The 15,145-nt window shown below is 40.3% G+C and overlaps 1 protein-coding gene across 8 annotated transcripts in view; it reads left to right on the forward strand.

The window, feature by feature from the left end:
- The window catches only part of RERE (arginine-glutamic acid dipeptide repeats), a 282,428-nt gene that overhangs the window by 72,300 nt on the left and 194,983 nt on the right, over positions 1 to 15,145 (forward strand). Inside the window, exon 1 of one of the 8 annotated variants that reach the window (XM_063436527.1) lies at positions 6,947 to 6,964. The exons of the other annotated variants lie outside the window; for them this stretch is intronic. The gene's annotated coding sequence lies outside the window, so the exon portion shown is untranslated. Of the gene's footprint in view, positions 1 to 6,946; positions 6,965 to 15,145 lie in introns of those variants that run through there. 8 annotated transcript variants of the gene reach the window in all.

Genomic DNA, 15,145 nt, shown 5'->3' on the forward strand with positions numbered 1-15,145 from the left:
TCTAGTGCCAGGAAAGCATACTCGTTTTCCTGGCACTAGAGTGCCCTGAGGGTGCCCCCACCCTCAGGGACCCACTCCCGCCCGGCTCTGGAAAGGGGAAAGGGGTAAAAACTTACCTTTTTCCAGCGCTGGGCGGAGAGCTCTCCTCCTCATCTCCGCCTCCGTTCCTCCCCGTCGGCTGAATGCGCACGCGCGGCAAGAGCTGCGCGCGCATTCAGCCGGTCACATAGGAAAGCATTCATAATGCTTTCCTATGGACGCTTGCGTGCTCTCACTGTGATTTTCACAGTGAGAATCACGCAAGCGCCTCTAGTGGCTGTCAGTGAGACAGCCACTAGAGAATTAGGGGGAAGGCTTAACTAATTGATAAACATAGCAGTTTCTCTGAAACTGCTATGTTTATAAAACAATTAGTTAACCCTAGCTGGACCTGGCACCCAGACCACTTCATTAAGCTGAAGTGGTCTGGGTGCCTAGAGTGGTCCTTTAAGGGGAATTCTGTTCTATGGATTGGAGGGATGATGACTTCCAGCGGGACAGTCTTCATTCAATTGTTCTCCTTTGTAAGCAATAACTTCCCTGTATTCTGTGTTTCTATCTCTTCCCTATGTAAAAATAAACCTGTATTATTTTATGCAAAGCATCATATCATGCAGAAGGGACCGCTCTGTGCTTGTTTAAACATTTTTTATTTTTTATTTTTTTTTAGTGACTTGCAAATAGAACTATAAAAACCGCCTTCTATCTCTCTATAGCTATATTTCTGTTGGGTTGTTTTAGTATAGTGTATGAATAATATATGTAAACTCGTATAATCATTACATGCTTGACTTAACCAACCAGGGTTTCATGACCAAGCTGTCAACACATTCATGGGCAGAACACAAAGAATATGGGGTAGGGCTTACTGGCTGTGGGGGGGTGTGTGTGTAATAAATATATAGATATAGAGAACACTACATATATGCCGTAGTTAGTGTGTTTATCTGTATTTATGTGGAGTGTTACTGTGTTCATAGAGAAATGTTTTTATGTGAATTCTTAGTGTTTGCAAAATTTAGGGACATATTTATCCTCCCCTCTCCTTCTTGTCTCTTGCCCACTTCATCCCTGTGCCTTTTACCCATTTCTTCTCTTCTACTTTTTCATTCCCATATCACTAGCTCTCTCCCATCCATCATTCCATTCCCATTAATTCCATATTTTTGTAGCTCTCCCTCTATCTTTTAATCAACGTTTGCCCCTCATCCACAACATCCACAATCTTATTTTTATTTTTTATTTATTTTTTTTATAAAGGACTTTCCTGTGTGCCTGTTTTACCAAATGTGTGTTTCACTTGTCTAAAGTGTTAACCTGGACCCTGACTATTGAGGAGAGTGGAGACTTTTAACTTGCCTTTTTGTAGCATTCAGTGTTTTTTTTTTTCATTATGACTTTATTCAAAACTGAGTGAATAATTTGAATATCTTAATGCATTTAGAGACTGAAGTTTTTTTTGGTGTAGCTTTGGTATTAATAATGCATTATTTCCCCTCTAGCTGCATGTTTTCCGACCATTTATTAAAGAAGTTCTCAACCATCAGGAAACATTAACCTCCTTTAACCCACTTCTCTGCCCTCCTTAGACCTCTTCCACTCACCCGATCGGAAACCGCTTCTAAAGCACTGAATACTCCAAATGACCCAAACTTCATAATTATTGCAATATTTTTTCAGCTAGCGCCACAATTACAGGATAGAGCCACACGTACAGCATCACACAGCTTTATAGGAAAGGGGGGGGGGGGGGGGGAGATAAATGTAATCTTTACAGAGAATTTGTAACCCGCACTGCAAATCATGTTGTCTTTGGGGCTTGCTTAAAGATTACACGACTTGTTCTGGCATCCTTGAGATTTAGTCAGCTGTGTTTACACATTTTTCATCAACGCTTTTTGTCTTGATTGTGAGGGTCAATCTTTATCTAGGTTGCTTGGTACCTGCCTTTCAGCATTCCGTCTGGTAAATGCTGGTGTGTCTGAGCCTTTGTGTTGATTGAAGGCTTAACAGCTCCTGCATGTTCAGTGGCTCTCCAAACAGACTTAATACCCTGGTGGGACGCGCATCTTTCCATAATGCTGGCACAAAATGTAAGAGTTTTGCACCTGTTGTCATTTTATAGAAAATACATCAAATATTTAACTTTCCAGAATAGGCAAACATGCTATAGGGGCATACTTGTATAAACCTATTTAAGCTGTACAGTTTGCATTCAATGTAATGGGATCCACCCTTCATTTAAAACTGAATTGGTTGACTAGTGATAAAAGATCCGGATAATGTTTCTTTGTGGAGACCCAAGCACATGGCCCCTTTAGCTTGTTGCATGCCAGTCATTTTACAGCCCGCACTGAAATTCATGTTGTATTTAGGGTTTTCTTCAAAATGATTATCCTGTATGCCACAGCTCATAATATATGTTTTTTTGTAGAGTTCCCAGAATTTCTTGCAGAATTTGTAAATGATATATTGGTAATGGCCTGATACTTAGATTGTGGATCAATTTGTGGGTTAGGATATTATTGACCCAATGTAAGCAATGTGCATTACTGCTCCCTGTGTTATAGCATGCCTTTGCCACCCAAATGTGGCTAGATCGTGAGGAAGTTGATTGCTTTGTTGTCTCAGTAGACTAAGCAATATCAGCCTTTGTTAAAAGTAGTTTGACAAAAAAAGGGCTTTCAAGGGCTTCTGTTTGTTTGCAAAACCAAAACTACTACATCAAGCTGTAGTGGTTTACGGTGCTTAAAACACCCCTTTAAGTTCATTCTCTAGTTTATTGCACTTTTTCTGTATTTAACATATTTTTATATACACACCCTCTTTACAAATGTATTGTCTGTGTTAAGAAGTGCATGTACATAACAAACTATTGAAAAAGGTTTTTGAATGTGTGTGATAAACTGGAAACTTAACAGCACACACTCTGTACTTTTTTTTTAATTTTATTTATTTTTTATTCATGTACTACTAATACCACTACCGTTTAAACACTTGCCTATAGTTACATACATACAGTTACGCTTTTAGTTAAAATGAAGTGTGAGCCTTGTTTATCAGTAACCTAGCATCATCTGAAAAAACGGTTTGTGTTTGATAAGACTAATTGTTTGCCTTCCTTTCTCATTTTTTTTTTCTTTATCCGTGTTGTTCTGTTAAATCATTTTGAAAGTGTCTACCTAATATTGAGAAAAGAAGAAAAAAAACAAAAAAACCTCTTGTGGTTTGTGTGTGGATTACTGCTTTTCTGTAATGAAATCAGATGTTAGTTCACTTAGTGGCATGTTCTGGCCTGTAAACTGCACATGGCTTTCCTTGTAACTGCATCCGTTGTCTCCTCTCATTATCTGTTAACGGTGCTCAACATGACATGGTTGTCTGATAAATGGAGGTCACGCTAAAGTCTCCTGTGCAAAATCCTGGAAAAGAACCGGGATTGATAAAAGAAACCTGGGCTGGGAAGGGGAATGAGCAGATATGTTACATAGCTAGCGAGTGCATATGGTTTACGTTGTATCTGTTCTGCTCCTGGCCTTCTCAGGCTCCCCAGTGGATCATTTATTAAAATAAGTGGTTCTTGCATGTAATCTTATACATGACTATGGATTGGAAACCCCTGCAACTCTAGCTGTACTGAGAACGTAGATTCTTGTCGGTTGGCTGACCATTTTAAGAGCCATGGTTTATAGCAATTTAGTGCCAGCCTACTTCCTGATGCATTTCTGGTCTATATAACTCCTCTGACATGCTAATGACTAACCTAGCTCTGGCCCTTATTTATGCATTAAAAATCCTTTGACCAAAACAACACTACTACTATTTAAAAGTCTATTTAGCTAAGAATCTTAAGAGCATTTTTCTGTGAGAAGAACAAGGACATGGAATCAGAAATAAACTTTAGGAGCACCCTCTGTGTTTTTGTAGGAGCCAGGATCCTATTCGAACTGTGTTTAACCCCTTAAGGACACATGACATGTCTGACACGTCATAATTCCCTTTTATTCCAGAAGTTTGGTCCTTAAGGGGTTAAAGAGCCTGGGTCTAAGTAGACCCATTTTTTAAAAGCCATGGTCATGGTACATAGAATTCTAGTGGAAATGCTCCAGCAGGAGCCAGCAGTAAACGTTTAAGGAGCTCTGTCTCCTGGAGTTTATCAAGCCTGCTATTACGTTTCCAATATTATAATTGCCGAGCAGTCTGCAAAGGAGACTTTGTCCGTGAAAACATTTGCTGGACCATGTCTGCTCAATGTTTTCTTCTCACTGCCTCTTAACACACTTCAGGCCTTTTGATTGAAGCCATGGGCTTGTGAAATGCAGAAACTCTGTGGCCTGGGAGTAATGAAACAGCAGCTGTAGCATTTCTCAGTGGTTACACCTCATCCACATGGTGCAGTAAAAGATTTCCACTCGGCTTGATTTTCTATTGCCTCGTTGATAAGAGCGCGAGGGAAACGTTTCGGTGTACAGGATCATATTAAATAGCGACTGCCATCACTGGCTGGTTGGAGCTTGCTCTCAGCGTGAACTGTGAAATGGTGTCAAGGAATAGGCCGCTGCGTTCAACTGGAATGGTTCACTCTCCAAGGTTCAATAGATGTCCTGTAAGAGCAGCACAATTTATAAACGGAGACATTCTTGCAAGAGACCTCAAAATTGGTTGGGTTTATGAGGTTCTTCATTCAGAATTTTTAAAGAGAACATCTGGCTTTCAGTAAAATTCCTTTTTTGCTTTCCTTAGTTCTTACACTCTTCTAGCACAGGATATGTTATTCTGCAAATCCTTTTCTTTTTGTTTTGTTGGTGGATTAGTTCCTGATTAGCCTGCGACATTCCTGCAAAAAGTTAAAACCGCAATTACACTTGCATAGAACTGGTTAGGTTTACTTGTTACATCCTTTTCTAAATGTGGCCTGTTATTGCCTCATTGAAACCAGTTTAGTCTAGTATCCTTCCAGATACTTAAAGGAACACTATAGGGTCAGGAACACAAACATGTATTCCTGACCCTATAGTGCTAAACCCACCAATTAGGTGACTTGCCCCCCCTTTAAAGGAATTAAAGCTCACCTTTATTTCCAGTGCCGTGCGGATCCGCGGGCGCTCGCCCTGCCTCCTTGATGACATCAGAATTGCAGATTTTTAGCCAATCGCGGGAAAGGATTGGATTGGCTAAAATCAGCAAGGGGGCAGGATGGGGGCGGGCCGAACACCATTTTGGCCAATCTGCACTCCTTCATAGAGATGCTTTAAATCAATGTATCTCTGGGGAAAATTCAGTGTCCCCATGAAGTGCGTGGAGGCGCTGAACAGCAGAACTGCCTACTGTGTGCAGCACTGAGCCAGGAAGCCCCTCCAGTGCTCATTTGAGGAGTGGCCACTTGGAGGTGTCCCTAGGGGTAATGTAAACATAAAATATATAAAAAAAAAAAAAAAGCAGTGTTTGCATAAAAATGCCTGAAGACAATTGGTATACTCAACTACATTAGGCTATAGTGGCCCTTTAAAATAGTTAAAGGGACACTATAGTCACTAAAACATGTTTAGCTTAATTAAACAGTTTCCAGCCGTTTAGGAGTTAAGTCTGTCAGCATATCCTATCTTGTTAATCATGTGCTCTGTAAATTGAACTTTAATCACACACAGGGCTCTTGCATGGTGCAGGAGGCTTTAAACAGAGCATGAGATAAAAAAAACAACAAAATTCTAAAGGAAGCACAAACATTAGATCTCACTTTGCAGGAAGTGTTTAGGAAGGCTGTGTAAGTCACATGTAGGGAGGTGTGACTAGGGCTGCAGAAGCAAAAACTGCCTCATTATGCGGATGTTGCTTCAGTGACTATAGTGTCCCTTTAAGTTACAACTCTGGGCTGACCTGGATTACCCATTTTAGTTTTATAATTTATAATGATATTACCCTTTTGAAGTTCCTGCATTCTTTAAGTTTTTTTCCATTTTCTCCAGAATACGAATTGGCTGAAACTTCTCTGCCAGTCCTGGTAGGATGGTTGTTTTTTACTGGGAATAAGAGCGGGATTAAAAATAAGGCAACTGCGATGGGCCCAGTGGTCAAGCAGAGCCCCCAGAACCATGAATTTGCTTGGCACTATTTACCATCCCTATGTGAAGAATGAAGGGGTTCCCCTGGAATCCTGAATAAGGCCCTATGCAATCTTAATCATTCTCTGCTGGGAATGCTGATCCCAAAACCCTTTTCCCACTTTATGGCAATTTTAACACACAGCATTTTGAAAAGTCTCCTTTATTTGAAGCTGGTATTTAAGGAATTTACTGCAATATTTCCTTTGCCCTAGAAGAGACTAAACAAATATTTTCGGGACTTTTTATGCATTGTCATAGCAACGTGTTTATCTATGAAGCTCTGTGTCACTTTCAGCCACCTGAGTCAGTTAAGTAAATTGTTACTCCAAGAATGCTCTAGGAACTTAAATAACACCATCGCTGTGCCATCCCAGCCCCCATCATAAGCATGTATCCATGTGAAATGCGCACTATGCTGCTTGCAGGAAATAAAACATTCTATATGGACTGCCAACATATCCCTCGGGCTTGATTTTTGAGTTTGCTCCCTATCCGTTTCATTTACATCGATTAATCAAATCTGACCTGGCACCTGTCTGGCACTGTGCAGTGACGTGTAAAAAAAAAAAAAAAAAAAAATCACAGTAACGTTCGTAAATGATCTATCTGTAATCTAAAAATGCCAGCCCACTACATCCGAGTGCTACATGTTCAGTGTGAGCTCTAATGCTTGCTAGATGGGCTGACCCTTGCCCTTGTAATACTGTATTGAACCACGTGGCTGGGAGATGGCCTGTGCTTAGATCTTTCCGGTTTCCCAAAACAAGCCCCTTCCAGGACCTGCTCCGACCTGACACTGGAGGCCGCAGGAAGATGATGAGGTTGGTGTCTTGGTGATAAGTGTAATGTGTTCTAAACAGAATAACCGCTCTCTGTATATTGCTATTTTATCCCAGGATTCCAACTGACTCCATCTAGTGCTTGTGATCTGGATAGCTAGTAGCTGTTTGATCCTACAAGTGAAATATCCCCCAGTGTGCTTTGTTAGTACAGTGATGATCTCTTATTATGGAATGTTTTGCTGCTCGTTTATTGCCCTGGGAGAGTTGGGGTTAAAACTGTTGGATTGATCCAAGCGCTTAAACACGTATGGGGTTGGGGGTCCCTCCCTGCACCAACACATCAGCAGCCTGTGCCAGCCGGCAGATGCCATCCATCAGGGAGGGGTACCCCCACCTACCCACCCCACGTGGGATCCAGTCCGGGTCTTCCTGGCTGCTGTGTCTCCGCTTGGGAGAAGGGAAGGAGGGTTGGAAGGGGCTGATCTGTGTCCCCTCCCCCCGGCTGCTGATGTCTGCTGTACAGAGTCTGGATCGGGCATGTGGAAGTGTCTGCTGAACAGCTGAGGAGGAGGAGGAGGGAGCAGCGTGCATGTGGGGACAGGAGGCACCAAGGACCAGGGACCCCTGCTCCAACTGCCGCATGTGCTCCGCTTCCAGGGGAGGGGGAGCTGCTTTTGTTCATCCAGTGCATCCGTGCTCCCCTTCCCCTCCTCTACCCCCCTCTCCGGTCGCTCTCTAAAAGCGCTGCCCCCCTGCTGTTGCCCGCGGTCATAGTGCTGGGAGCTGCCTGGATTTACGCTCCCACCCATCGGCCTGGGATCTCCCTCCATGGGGAGCAGCCAAGCCCTGGACGCAGCTCCAGCACTCCGCTTCACTTCCCAGGCTGGACTCGGCTCGGATCGCAGGCAAGTGGAGAGCTCCCCCTCACCCCCCTGCTGTGTGAATTCATGGTGGTTTGGAGGGAAAGGGGAGGGGGTGTCTGCCATAGCAGAATAGTAGGCAGCTGCCCCTTGTGACCCCCCCCCCCCCCCACCACCAATAGGGGCTGGTAAGGTTATTAAAGACATTCAGGAGTTGTGATTGTTTTAACCCCTGTTAGCAGCATTGTTATTTGTGTTTAACCCTTTTTATTGCTTGGATAGACCATTTCTACTCCATGGGATTTTGTTTTGTTCTCTCAGTGCAGCAGATTGTTATCTTCCTCTGAGATATAAACCAGTTAATTTTGCTCCAATGTAATGTTTGTCCAGGAGATTTTAAGCAAAAAGTGGATTCCAAAATGACTGGGGTGTTTGTAGATCCCACCACAGCACCCCTTGAGGGCAACTTTCTGCTGACTGGGCACTTTGCATACTCTGCTACTCAGGCAAGGTTACATTGAAATGGCCAAGGGCTGTTTAGTAGAGCGGCTTTGCCTTGCCAGCCAGCCTACCTGTTGTGAATGTGCACTCAGGCTGACTTGATTGTAACATTTGGTTACTGGCAAATCTTTTGGGATGGTGTCTTTGCCAGCCCTTGCGTTTGTGGTGGTTTGGACTCCAGTCTGCTGTGTGCCTTGCCTGTCCTCTCTTACCCTCTCCCAATAGTGAAGTGTAGGAGTGTCTGTTGGAATGCCTTTCATGTTTAATTGGAACAGTATTTGGTGTAAGTGTGTAATATTTACTCAGACCATGTTCTGTGCTGCAGTGACAGATTAGCCTGACCACTTTCTATTTGCTAAGAAAACCAGATCCAATGTTCTTCTTTCTCTCCCTCTCTCGTTAGAATCTAACATGTGGCTTCACTCATTCACAGCACACTATAATTTCTGACTGCCTTTTCATCCTCCATTTTTTTTTTGGGGGGGGGGGGGAAGAGAGAGGGAGGGTGTATGGAATGTTGTAAAGAACAGAGCTCAAATTGTATATGACTTCAGATTGATAATATCCATCCTTTTCAAAAGCCAAATAACTTTATTGTAGTTGATTTTTATGAATTATTTTCAGCCTGGCGGATTGATTCATAAATCATTGCTCATAGCTGTGTGTGTTTTTGCGAACTTAAAACTTTAACAGGATTTGGGGCTGTAGAAGCTGAAACAAAATCCCTACTCTAAAACCACTGATCTATGAAGAGTGTTTCCAGATTGTACACGGGCAGGGAAATCACATTTTTCTTCTTTTTTTGCTTTATCCTTTTCTTTGAGTTCTAGAATGCTTTGTATTTAATCTAACCTAGATCTTAAAGCACTTAATAAATGTTAAACGTTGACTTTTTGTGTAATACAAATAAACTCTATTGTGTTATATTTCCTATCTTAGTTAATATTTTGTACACACTAGTGTAATTCTGTTCAGCTTTCGTTGCCTGTTACAATTAGAAAATAATTAGTCATGTTCTGTGCCAGAATAAGCATGTTTATGTTTGACACTGCACCCTTTTTACATTAGACCAAAGTTTAAAACATGGTGTCAACCACAGTTTATCCTTTTTTTTTTTTTTTTTTTTTTTTTTTTTTAATTTATAGCAGCGATAGTGACTCACTGGATGTTGAAAAACACATCCAACACAGGGGAAAATGGGATTTCTATTTATCTTTTGCTGTTGACACAAAGTGAATTACTGCGGAAGATGAAATATCTGATATAGTTGCCTCTCATTGTAGTGAATTATAATCCTTTGAAACAGTAACATGAAAAAAGTCTATTTTTCTTTCTAGTCATTTAAAAAATAATTAATTAACAGAAATTACCTTTGTTGTGTGTGTGCTATTTTTATGACCGGTTCGGTAGTAGAATGGGACCTGATTGCTTCACAGGGTGATCCAATTGTGTAAACCTATGTGCAAATAGCGCTGACAATTCACCTCATGATCCCAATAGGTGTTAAATTACCTGATCTTGAGGTTAGTGTGTGGCAGGTGTGTAGCTGAGTAGATCTGTGATTTGTTTGTGGAAAATTGTGGTATCTTTGCAAATCAGGGTATGTGTGTTTTGTATCAGCTGAGAAGGTATCAGTAGGTGATGGGAAGGTACTTATACTGTCTAACTTGAAAGAAAGAAAAAAGGCAATTTGAACCTGGTGCAGACTGAGCTAATTTACTTTCGAGACTTGTGGTTTTGGAGGAAGATGAGATCTTGTCAATATAAGTCGTGGAAGCTGATCGGATGACATTCAGTCTAAGTATTGGGGATAATAAATCATATAAACAGCACAGTATATAACACTGCAGCTTAATGTAATGGTTCTGGTGTCTATAGCATGTTCCTGCAGGCTTTTCAATGTAAACGCTACCTTTTCAGAGGAAATGCAACCGTTGTTGCTGTCTACAAACATCTGTAATGGCAGTCACTTAGACGGCCACTAGAGGTGTTTCCAGTGTTAGTGCTGCACACTCTCGATGCTGATTGGGGCAGCGTGGTGTTTTCCCACATGCGTAATAGCCTCCCAATGCCTTTCCTATAGAAAAGCATTGGATTGGCTGAGATCATCAAGATTGATCTTAGCCATAGAAATACCGGTGCGGTGTGGGAGAAAATGTGAGTAAAATCACCTTTTTCCTGAAATTGGAGGAGTCTGGGCCCCTTTACAGCCACTTCAGGACTGTACTGTCAGGAATAAATGCTTGCACTCTTGACACTATAGTGTTCTGTTAAGTTTTTATAAATATGAATTTAAAAAAATGAAACACAAAGTCGAGCAGTAAATGTTGTGGATTAGTCTAGCAAAGACTTTTGACATCAATGGATAATGAATTTGCATTAGTCTGGATAGTTATGGCTTTCATTACAGCCCCTTTGATTTAAATATATATATATTTTTTATTTGTTCCCACATTCCCTAATTCTGTGTGTTCTTTACATCCTGGCACTGCGCCATCTATGCATGGAAAGTGAAGCCAGATTTGTGAGTCTGGCACACCATCCGCCAATCAGATCCTTATAGGAACGTGGACCTAAGATGGGCTATATCCAGTTGGGTTTCTTCCAGCCCAGCTCTCCTGCATTTGATTTCCTCAAGAAGATTATTTTATTTCAGTCAGTGCTATAATCTTTAATTGAGATGGGCCTAGGATATTTCTTTCTACTTGGTATTGAAAACCGTTTTATCCGTTGAGTGGGTGTGTAACTTCATTGCTTGTTCTAACTGTAGCAGTGATATCTGCTATATCAAAACTATTCTCTGCGTTCTGATGACATGTTTCAGTAGAAGCTTGATATTTAAAGGGACTACTGGAAATGGGTGTTTAATACACCTTCGTTGTATTTTGTCGCTTTGTAGTATTGGATTGTTTGCAGTTTATCAATGTGGGATAAATGAGTTTTCTCATGCATTTGTACATAAAAGAGAATAAAAGAGCCTTCAGATCCCTTTTATCATAATGTATCCTCTATATGTTGTCACGATAGTGTATCATTATATTTCTTATGTGCCCTTGGTATGTGTGAACAAGAACCTTCATGCTATTCTTGTCTTTCCCTGGCCAATGAATGTGTTTCAAGGATATAAATGTATCAGGCTAGTGGATGTTGACCTCATTAGTGGTCCTTATTGTGGTGAGATCTGATCACTGGTGGGGGGTGGGTCTATTGATTTCGAAGAATGCTTTATGCACGGGTCATTCCTTGAATTGTGACCTCAACGGTCTGTGTGGCTGTTTTTTATAATGGCCGAACGTTCGTTCTCCTCTTTAATCCTTTCATTTTCAGAGGGCTTGAATATTTATTGCCAAGATGTTGTGTTTCAGTAAAAATAAACCATTACAGGAAAATGTTAGTATTTATCTCCATTTGTTTGCATAAACTTGTAAAGGGATCTGCTAGTCTTTTTATTTATTAATAATTTTTTTGCACTTTATAGTATGAGATCCTTATATGGTTTTATGTACACGTGCATCAGGCAGTTATATATTCCATACTAGTAGATTTACAAATGCCTTTTTAAAGCACCACTGGCACCCACCCTAATCTTACTTTGCTTCAATCTGTTCCTCTTTTCGTCTTCCTTGTCTCCTAAAGTACATAGGGGTCTACTTTATGTATTATTCCTCCACTTGACAAAAGGTGGAGCTACCTATTTCAAGTTTTCTCACTTCCCCCACCCCCACCGTCGCTAGTGATGGCTTCCAGAATAAGGCATTGTCTCACTCGTGGCAAGACATTTTATCTGGAGGGTCCTGCAGTCTTGCTAAATCCTCTACAGGCATTCGTGCGGTACTCTCGGTCATGCAATATCCTAATCAGGTAAGTATATTTACTCTATACTGTACCCCTGGGCAATTGCAAGCACGCAGATAAAGGTCTGCTCTAAGAGTTCATGAACTGAAGATGATAATGTTGCCTTATGTGACGGCTTTGACAAGGTCACATTATTAAAGCAACATTTTATCATCTTTTGTTGCTCCAGCCCGAAGGATAATTCTAAATTTGCTCAAACTAGCATAACTGCTTACTATTCACACTTGTGGCTCTGAATTGGTTAATACATTTATTTGAAAGGTCCTTGGGACTAGTGAAAGTTTGTTTGGCGTCCAGAGCACTTGATTACTTTTTGTATTTTGGTGGTGCAGGCGCTTGGCAGGCAGCACATGAAATGTTATTTGATCTGGCTGTACGATAAAACGGCCTAGTATTACACCATTTTTTTCCTTTATTTTCCTTGTGGCTGTTGAAAGTGATGCATCAGCTATTGCTGCTCAATAACATGTTTGACTGGAGCCGAATACATCAATTTTAATCCGCTTTTAGGGCAGACTTATCTGTATTCTGCGTTGGATACTATTGAAGACTTTATGAATCAGACTAGGGCGTTTTAAATTGTGCTCACCCTGTTAATGAAAGTGAGTGGGCGTTTTTCTTTATTTTATGACTGCCACCATTTTTGCTTTTCAAAACATGCAAAATTCTTTTCACACTGTAGTAAATTGTCTTTTAAGTGCTGTAATCTGTTAATTTTCTTTTCCCCTTGTGCTTAGCTGGTTTAGCTTTATTACCAACGCTGTGTGTTTGACTAGTTGAATTGATGGTAATCAATTGTTCCTCACCCCCTTCCCAGAGCTGGAGGGCCCTTCCACGCACTGAGGAGATTAAAATGGATCATGTGCCTAAGAAAAACTCTCCCCCCTCCTTCCCCCATGGCTTTCTCCAAAACCAAGCTCGCTTAACGGATTCTGTGCTCTTTGAAAGACCCTGAAATTGCTTTTGCAGTGCTGACGACGACGTATTTAGCTTTCATTGTGTATGCTAGCGTTATTTTGAATAATGTAATTATTGATCAAGCCTATAAAAAGAGAGATTGATGGATACATTTGTGACTCATTACCGTCATAGTCTGCAGTTTCCATTCCTTTGCGTTGCTGAAGCCATATCTCTAGCGTTCTGCCATGATGATATTGTACAACAAGACACAGAAAATATCTTTAATGCATCTTACGAGTTGCCTACTTTACAATGTTTAAGCCATAAAATGTTCTACTTAAATCCGCACCTGCAAAAAATACAGTCGCGCTGTTATCTCAAGTACATAGATATATATTTTAATTGTAAGGGTACTTGAAAGTACATCCTTGTCTTCCTTTTATAGACTATGTGAAACGGTCTAGGTCAAAGGTTGTCTTGCTTGCGCAGAATGAATTGAGTGTTTCTTGAGAGCAGTTTGCTACCAGCCTAATGCTGTGTCTGATATTTAGCTTACAGGGACTCTTAAACCTGAACATTTCTTAACTTAAATCTGTTTAAATCCATTCTGCCAACAGATTAATATTATTTATCTTGCTAAGCTTTAGGATGTTCATCTGCAATTAACATGTGAAAAGGAAAGTTTTCATTGTGAACATGACATTTTCAAACTGCATAGCCATTTTTTTTTTTTTAAATATCGTTTATATGGCTTACACTGCTTATTAAGAATCATAATAAAGCGAGGCTCCATAGAGCAGATTTGTCTGCATTCTACTCTACAGGGACAGAAATCTAGTGTCAAGCGTGTGCTAATGCAATATGCCCACTATCCCCTAACTAAACTGTCAGGAATTCTAAGTTAGAGAAATTTGTTATGGTTTAATAAAATGACTAAACGGTTTGAACATATCCCCATCTTTGAAGTCTGATGTGTTTTGTGATGGAGCAAATTGTGAAATGTTTATATGTATGCAATGTTTAACGGATTGGTTTAGTAAAAAAAAAAGCAAAAGTACGTTTATTATAATTTAAAGTTCTGTAAGGTGGTGCAAGGAGAATTTTCGCAGCCAATTTAAACTCCAGCAGATGGTGTGGTGCCCTCAGTTACTGCATGGTCTTATAAACACTTTACTTTTGGCCCCAAATCTGTTGCACAACATGGCCCATGACTGTATGATTTAAAAAAAAAAAAAAAAAAAAAAATTCTGTCTTACTTTGCTCCTTAAAATTTCTTCTCCCCTTCTTTTCTCCAATGTCATGCTCTCAACTTTTGGATTAACGAGAAAGATTTTTCACTTTTTGATGTCTTTTTCTTCCAGGCTTTTGTTTGCCACTTCATTTAAATGTTATTTAATGCGAACCATCAGGTTTGTTTTTTTTCTAATTGACACTGTTCTAACTCCCCCTCCCCTTTTTTTATTTCGTTTCTTTTTTACTCTTGTGCAAGATTCCTGTGATATATTAGTAAATAAAAGAATGTTCTGTGTTATAAATGCACTTCTAGTGCAATATAATATAGTAAATACAATGATGTTATAGCAGCTACTACACATATGTAAGAACTATCTGGTCTTACAAACTGGTAAATTGACAAAAATGTAGAAACTTAAATGTTAAAAAAACAAAACACCGTTGTTTATTCCACATGTGGCGCGCTTTATGTAGTGAGTGATCGTCTCAACACTTACCCCTAAGGGTCAAGTCCAGCAAATCTAAACTTAAAAAAAAAAAAGACAATTATAGTGTATTACATTAATTAAAATACGTGGGATATAAATGCAAGATGGGCACACTCACATATACCAGAGCCAATTGGGATAGGCTCAAATCACAGTAGTTTCTGTGTACTTAGGTGACACAAGGAACCTCTTCTTTACGTGAGGGAAACTCCTAACTGGAACTAAAGAAAATCTTCTTTTTCCATCTGCACGGTTTGGCCTAAAATTTTAAAATCCCTTGACATTTCTCCACAAATCCCTTTTTACTGTTCAAAACCCCTTAAACATGTTAACTACATTACCAACAAAATATATTATTGTGAAGTCTGTGGTCAGGTATAAGT

The sequence above is a fragment of the Pelobates fuscus genome, chromosome 11 (genome assembly GCF_036172605.1).
Source record: "Pelobates fuscus isolate aPelFus1 chromosome 11, aPelFus1.pri, whole genome shotgun sequence".
In the NCBI taxonomy this organism is placed as follows: Eukaryota; Metazoa; Chordata; class Amphibia; order Anura; family Pelobatidae; genus Pelobates; species Pelobates fuscus.